Source organism: Nannospalax galili, unplaced genomic scaffold, assembly GCF_000622305.1.
Source record: "Nannospalax galili isolate Female #2095 unplaced genomic scaffold, S.galili_v1.0 scaffold716, whole genome shotgun sequence".
NCBI lineage: Eukaryota > Metazoa > Chordata > Mammalia > Rodentia > Spalacidae > Nannospalax > Nannospalax galili.
The window spans coordinates 125,623-133,698 of NW_008339517.1; the positions used below are offsets into that span (position 1 = coordinate 125,623).

The 8,076-nt window shown below is 46.5% G+C and overlaps 1 non-coding gene across 1 annotated transcript; it reads left to right on the top strand.

Moving 5' to 3' along the window:
- Positions 1-250: 250 nt before the first annotated feature.
- LOC115070586 lies at positions 251-353 on the top strand. Its single transcript, XR_003849741.1, has one exon. It is a non-coding gene; the product is annotated as a small nucleolar RNA U13 (small nucleolar RNA).
- Positions 354-8,076: the final 7,723 nt, after the last annotated feature.

Genomic DNA, 8,076 nt, shown 5'->3' on the forward strand with positions numbered 1-8,076 from the left:
TTCAAAGTCATCCTTGGCTGTATAGGAAGTTTGATGCCAGTAACCACCTGTGCTGGATGGCTTTGGTTGGCAACTTGACACACCTGGGTAGAGGGAGCATCAATTGTGGAATTTCCTCTATTGGACTGGCCTGTGGCCAAGACTGTTTGGCATTTTCTTGATTATCGAGTGATGTGGGAGGGTCCAGCCCAGAGTGGGTCGGGCCAGCTCTGGGCAGGTGGTTCTCTATTGTATCAGAAAGCAGGTTGAGATCCTTTTGTGGTTCATAAGCATGATGATTGGGTGTTCATACACACGTGTGACATGTGCCACCCTCAAACCTTGTTACGCACTGGCACATTACCCATCTGACATAAAAAAGAAAGAAAGCAGGTTGAGGGCTGGGTTGGAGCGTTGATTTTTTTCCCTCTCTCTTTGACAGATTGCATGTTATCATCTAGAATTATTGTAGCTAAACTTCGGGTAGAAGGCCTCCAGGTCAATTCCTGCTCCATCGTTCCAAGACCTGTATCCGAAGCATGTCTGGTCTTCAGCAGTAGGGTCTTATCTGCTAGTTCTGGGAGATAACCAAGAGGTTTGACAATAGCCTGTGTTATTTGGGGAGTCTCCTGGACCACTCTCACCAGCCATTCAAAGGGAGGGCTCTTCTGTCCGGCACTGTGTTCCTTGCCAAGCAGTTCCCAGATACACATATGCACTGATGTTTAGACCCTGTATGGGCAATTCTCATGGAGTTTCGGGAACATCATATTTCCCTCTGGGTTTCCTAGTCCCTCAAGATTCATTCATCTCTGCTCTTTTTCCTCTCATCTGGCCTCCCTCCTCTCTCTCCCAGCATCTCCATTATCCCCAACCTCCCCCGAATAACACCTGCTTCCCACCACTACCACCTCTTGACTTTCTTCCCCCACCCACACTGTGGCCCTAAACTCTAATAACCATAACAATCGGCATGGCAAACTACCTCCATCAGGGCTGTAGTGGCACTGTTATCTGGGGGGCAATCAACAGCTATCTAATTGGACGTAAAGCCCTCTCAATGGGAGTAAACTCATGGGTGGCACTGTAAACTCAGCCAAATACACATGGCAAGAGAGATCATGGATCCAAGAGAAAGCCCTATCTTTTTCATATCTCTAGACAAATGAAATTTCTTACCATACGCTAAATACGGATCCTTATATTCACAGACAAGCATACCGTACACCACTCATCAAAGAAGCTTCTTTTTGCAACTACTGAAAAATTCCATAATTGGTCAGACACAGAGAATATATGTCTGAGAGATGCCAAGTACTATGAGACACAACTACAGTTGAACCTCTACACCTAAGGTTCGTGGAATATAGTAGAACAAGGGGTAGAGAGAAAAGTAACACATCCCTCAACTCTCACAAGTAAAGCTTCCTTATATAACAGAGTGCAATGCACACAGAAGGCTACAGCTGGCCAAGTTTTAAAGAATAAGAGACTGCAGAGTGTGTGTCCTTGGATGGGACTCCTATATTGAAACTCATCCACCCACAACTCAGGGATCATTGGGGAAGAGGTGGTGGAAAGATTGTAAGAGTTAGGACTGGTTCATGAACACTGAGAAACAAGAGGCTTTAAGGCCACTAGAAGCTTGAACATGTGAACTTGTGGAAATGGTGGCATTGAGCACAAGACCCACGCCAACTCAACTAAACAAGGGTCCAGAGGGGAGAAGAGAAATGGGTGGTGGGCCAGCCCTAGTCTGAGAACTATTGGAGACTGACTGACGCTAGATGAGGGAGTGTATGCCTTACAAACGATCTCTGGATGGGCTGACTAGACTCTGGTGGGTGAATTTACACTGAAGGACATCTGGGTGCAAATGCTTGACTGGATGGGACTTAACATGCACAGGAGAATGCATGAGGTCCAGTGGGGGGAGGGCATGGATGGGGGGGTGTCTAAATTTGATTCAGAACTGTTGTATGAAATTACAAAAGCCCAGGCTGGGCGTGGTGGCATGGGCCTGTAATCCCAGCACTTGGGAGGCAGAGGCAGAGGCAGGCAGATCTTTGTGAGTTCGAGGCCAGCGTGGTCTACATAGCTAGTTCTAGGACAGCTGGGGCTACAGGGAGACTCTGTCTCAAAACAACAACAACAACAAAAAAGCACAATAAAAAAAATTTTTTTTAAAGAAAGTAGGTTGAACACTAGTAGGCCAGGGGAGTAAACCAGTAAGCAGTGTTCCTCCATGGCCTATGCTCCAGCTCCTGCCTCCAGGGTCCTGCCCTGAGTTCCTACCTTGGGCTCCCTCAGTGATAAACTGTGACCCAGGAGATGTAAGCCAAATAAACCCTTTCCTCCCCAAGTTGGACTGATAACAGTTTATCACTGAGAGAGCCCAAGGTCGGAACTCAGAGCAGGATCCTGGAGGCAGGAGCTGGAGCATAGGCCATGGAGGAACACTGCTTACTACAGCACCACCCATAATTTCATCACCCAGAAATGACAGCTACTACCACATAGTATATTTGAATCCTTCAATGTAGTCATAATATAATGTAATTCTCTTGAGTAACCTGCTTTTTCAGTTACTAAATCACAAAGATTTTTCCAAATCAATAAAGATTCTTCTATCATAACAATCTGGGCTATCACCATAATTTGGGACAAATAGAGAAACGTTTACGGGGAAAGAAGGAAACTTTTAAAAAGTATTTGTAAAGACTGCAGAAGAGCCACTGAATCCCTTCTTGGCTAACTGAAATCAATTGAGGGCAACCCTAGAAATTCATGAATTTGAGTCTATGGACCATTCTACCATCCTGGTCCCTGGATGTCTTCAGGAATCTGATAATGCTGACTTCCTCCCAGCAATATATATCAACATTATATTCAGGAAGATAAAATCTCAGGGTGCACATACACGTGCAGGGATAGTCTCACTTGTCTACGCATCACTTTGAACCCTTGCATCGAAGGCCTCCGCAGAACTGAAACAGAGTGTATCTAACCCACACAGCAGTCAAGAGCCTGTGCTTGTTTGAATTTGCATGCATGTGTGTGCATGTGCATGCATGTGCATGCATGCGTGCGTGCGTGTGTGTTTAGTTTTTGGCATTCTGAGATAGAGCCTCCCTGGGTAGCCCATGCTGGCTTTGAACTCGCAGCTGTCTGCTAGTGTTAGGATTACAGGTGTGACCCACCACAGCCAGTGAGCCTGTGCTCTCAACTCAGACCCAGGACGTCAATCCTGGCTCTAACACTGGCTCCCGTCCCTCTGCCTCTTTCCTCATTTGTAAAACCCAGACATTAATAAGCAGGTTTCAGGGTTGTTGTGAGATTAAATGCATTCATATGCATAAAACATTTGGAAATGGGTCTGGCATAGGGTAAGTGGTAATTAAACATCAGCTCTTATTATTTCCAGCATTTTGCCTTTGTAACATTTCTAACCTACATCTGATTACTTCTGAGGGATGAATTCCTAGAGGCAGAATAGCACAGTTAAATTGTTAGCATGCTTATAAAATTTTGGACACATATTGTAAAATGTCTCTCTGAAGATTCAGATTCAATAATATCTTACGTCTGGATTCACAATGATAACAAAATGGGTAAAACTCATGGCCCTTATGGAGTATCAGCCATGTTTCTTTTTTAAGATTTGTTTTTTATTATTTTTACTTATATGTACATATGTGTCTGTATGAATGAATGCCATGTGCAGCTGCCCACAGTGTCCAGAAGAGGGCATGGGATCCCTTAGCGATGGAGTTACCGGTGGTTGTGAGCCACCAGACACCAGTGCTGGGAACTGAACTTGAGTCCTCTGGAAGAACAGTAGGTGTTCTTAACCACTGAGCAAGCCACCTCTCCAGTTCCTCAGCCATGTTTTCGCTTAATTAATTTTTCCAGTACTGAAGATAGAGGCTAGGGCCTTACAGTGCTGGCAGAGTGCTCTACCACCCAGTCCTCTAGGAACTTTCACTAGAAAGAGATGACTGAAAACGAAGTAAATCAGTGACCTAGGAGGAGGTGACCACCAGGGAACAAGTAGAGCCAGGTGGAGGTTGGACTGGCTGATAGTCAGGGGGCTTCCCTGAGAAGGTACCATTGGAGCAAAGCCCGCAATGATTTGTGGGGGGGGGGAGTGCAGTTACTTGAGGGGGAGTGCTCCAGGTGGAGGAAGCATGTGCAAAGGGTCCCAAGGTAGTACTCGCCTGTGTGTGAAGGGGCAGCAGAGGACAGGTGTGCAGAGCAGTATGGTGGTAGGGACAACCCATGGAGAGTGTGGAGCCATTTTCTAACTTCAGGTCTAGGAAAGACACAGTAAGTACTTAAAGTTTTTTTTAAAAAGATGTACAATTAGAACAATTTTGTCCTCCGTGTTTAATCTACACTTAAGAACCCTAAAAGGAAGTGATAATTCTCACTGTTCACCAAGAAGACCCAGGATTCCCTGTTTTCTCAATAAAACAAGAATATTTCAAATCCTTACACTGGCCCCTTTCCCCCTCGGACAGTCAGGGCAGAGTATACTGAGAAGACAGCTTGTTCTGTTAGCTCCTGGGCTATGTTCCCAGACAGCACTTTTGAAGCAGTGACTTTTAGAGGCACTTAGGTCTGAGATGACAGTGTCTAAATGGAGAGGGGTCCCTGAGCCTCCCTCCTTCTTTCTGCACCTCCCAGTCACACAGCCTGAGCTCCAGAGACCTGTGAAGACAGAAAAGCAGCTCAGAGGCTGAATTGCAGCAGCAGGCCAGTGTGCTTTAGGGGGTCACCATGGCTTAGATAACTGGCCTGGACTCTCCATCCAAACAGCAGACCCTGTACCTTGAATAAACTAGGATGTGCTGGGGACCTGGGAAGGCTGAGATGCTGAACTGAAATGGTTAAAATGAGGGAGGTTATGTAAGTATAGAGTTGAGGCAGGCAGATGCACCTGTTGACACAGAGGCAAAGCTGAATGCTGGCACGGTGAATTGTCACCTACACCTACCCCAGCACTCCCATCGGTGGCGTGCCTTGTCAGCACATGTCGCCAATCACCTACTGTGTAAAGGAATATAGGAATGGGGCCAGGTGCCCAAAGGGAGGGCGTAGAGAAACCTATCTGGAGTCACTGCGAGTTCCTGCAGGAGAGGGGGAGACATTTGGCACCACAGAAGCCTGGCTGAGTGTCCAAAGCCTACAGCTTTTTGCCCACATGGGACATCTGACCTCCAGAGCTGTAAGACTGTTGTTTAAGCCACACAGACTGTGGTAACTTGTTATAGCAGCAACAGGAAGTGAATACAGACAGCTTGTAGATGAATTAGGGGGTTTCTTAGTTCATTCAGGTTGTGATAGCAAGACCATAAACTGGCAGCTTGTAAACCGCAGGAAATTACTTCTTACATCTCTAGATACTGAGAAGTCCAAAATCCAAGGCCCCACAGATTTGTTGTCTGGCAAGAGTCCACTTCTTGCCTCCTCACCTGGTGGAAAGGGTTAGTTAATTCAGTAGCCTCTTGTAGTTTTGATGAGAAATGTGCCCATAGGCTCTTGAGTTTGAATACTTGGTCCCCAGCTAATGGCGTTGTTTTGGAATATTGGGGACCCTTTAGGAGTTAAAGCCTCCCTGGAGAAAATTCATCACTGGGGGTAGGCCTGAGGTTTGATAGCCTGGTCTCACTTGCTGTCTGCTGCTTCCTGACTGCAGATGCTATGTGACCAACACCCTCATCTGCTGCCACTTTTTCCCCACCATGATGACTTTATTCCCTCAAACTGTAAGCCCAAATAAACCCCTCCCCTCTTATGCAGTGTCTTGTCAGGTATTTGGTCATAAAAAGGAAAGTAGTTAATACATGTTTTATAAGGGTATTAACCCTAATCATGGGGGCTCCTTCTCACAGCCTCCATTTTTTTCCCCCCTTTGGTCTTTTTGACACAGGATCTTCCTGTAGCCCCAGCTGTCCTGGAACTCGCTATATAGACCAAGCTAGCCTTGAACTCACAGAGATCCACCTGCCTCTGCCTCCCGCATGCTGGGACTAAAGCTGTGTGCCACTATGCCTGGCTCCCACAGCCTCCACTTTTAAAACCATCCCCTTGGGGCTGGAGAGATGGTTCAGTGGTTAAGAACACTGGATGCTCTTGCAGAAGACCCAGGTTCAGTTCCCAGCACCCACATGGCGGCTAATAACCATCTCTAACTCCAGTTCCAGGGGATCCAACGTCTTTTTCTGGTCTCCACGGGCATTGCGCACACATGGTACACTTATATATATGCAGGCAAAAAACTCATATACATAAAATTTAAAAATAAATTAAAAGTAGATAATTAAAAACCATCCCTTTGGTGAATAGGTTTCACCATATGAGTGGGGCAGGGCACAGGCCATGACACTGGCTGAGGGGAAACATTTTTCTCCATTTAGTGACTGTCTCCTATACACACAGTTTCTACCCTAGTCTCTCTCCTTCCAGATGCTTTCTAGGGGCCCACAACCACCTCCAGTCCTGCCGATCAACCCCACCATGACTTGCCCCACCCCACCTCCAGCCCTGCTGATCCATGCAGAGAGGAAGCATTTTGTTGATCTGAGTCTAGGGACCTCATGGTAATCTAGGCTCACTCAGTCAGAAATGAATGGGACAGCGTCAATCAGGGCTCAGCTGTCCTGTTCTCTTGTCATTGGCTCATTTTTGACATTGTGACTGGACTTGACTTTTATCCCTCCTGAATTTCACTGTCTGAGTAAAAGTGAGAGGTTAGAATCTCCAGAGAGGTGCAGACCTCCAGCATCAAGCTGGTTCTTTGTCTTTCTCTTTTGTGCTTTCAGAGGTTGGAAAGAGAGGGCAGATTTGAGCTTTTAAATCTCACAGAAAAAGGCAGCTGATAGAGGCAACATCATGAATAATGTAGAGGGTAAAAGCCTCTGAATCGGAAATGGCTTCAGGGCTTTTAATGCCTGAGTGGGGCGCTTTTAGTGACTGACACAGAGAAATGCTGGCTCAGCTCAGGGACTGACTGGATATATGGTGGGAGTTTTCCATTATTAGTGAGAGGATGATCAAGCCACTGACAGATCAGCCTGCATCCTGCTGAAAAAGGTGCCCCAGGAGCCCATAGGCTTCACAGCCTTGGGACAGACCCCTCTGGAAGTCGCTTGGACCCTGCCCAACACATGGCGAGCAAGCTTTCAAGGGTCGGCGATTTCTTGGCTCTTTATTGCTCTACAAAGCTGAGCGAGGTAGGGCTTGGAAAGACTGGATTTATCTAGCTCCTCTAAAGTCAGAGAATCAAGGATGGACTTCATAGAGTTCAGAGTTCTAGGAGTTTTGGTCAAGGGTGTTTCTGCATTTCTTAATAAAAGATTTTTTTAGATAGGGCTTACTATGTAGCTCTGGCTGGTCTGGAACTCACTATGTAGACCAGACCGGCCTTGAACTTACAGAGTTCTGCCTGTCTCTGCTTCCCAATGTGTGACTATATGTGGTATGTGCACTTGTAGGTGCAGATACACTTGGATCCCTTGGAGTAGGAGTTACAGGTGGTTGTGAGCCACTTGATGTGGGTGCCTAGAACTGAACTCAGGTCCTCTGCAAGAGCAGCAAGAGGGCTAGAGAGATGGCTCAGTAGTTTAGAGCACTGACTGTACTTCCAGAAGACTAGGGTTTGGTTCCCAGCACCCACATGGTGGCTAATAACCATCCTAACTCCAGTTCCTGAGGATTCTATGCTGTCTTTGGGTCTCCATGGGTACTGCACCCATGCAGAGTACTTACATACATGGAGGCCAAGCACTCATACATGTAAATTTATTTATTTAAAAAAATTATTTTTTTTTGTATGTTTGAGACAGGGTCTCCCTGTAGCCCCAGCTGGCCTGGAACTCACTATGTAGACTAGCCTAGCCTTATATTCACAGAGATCCACCTGCCTCTACCTCCTGACTGCTGGGATTAAAGGTATATGAGGAACCTAGGGGATAAGGAGAAAGAAGCAGTTCAACAAAGGTAGGATCATGGGAGCAAGGGTAATAGTAAGGAAGAAAGGGGGGGAAGTGCAGGCACCTTAAGTGGGAAAACCATGATAGAGGGGGGAGACGATAC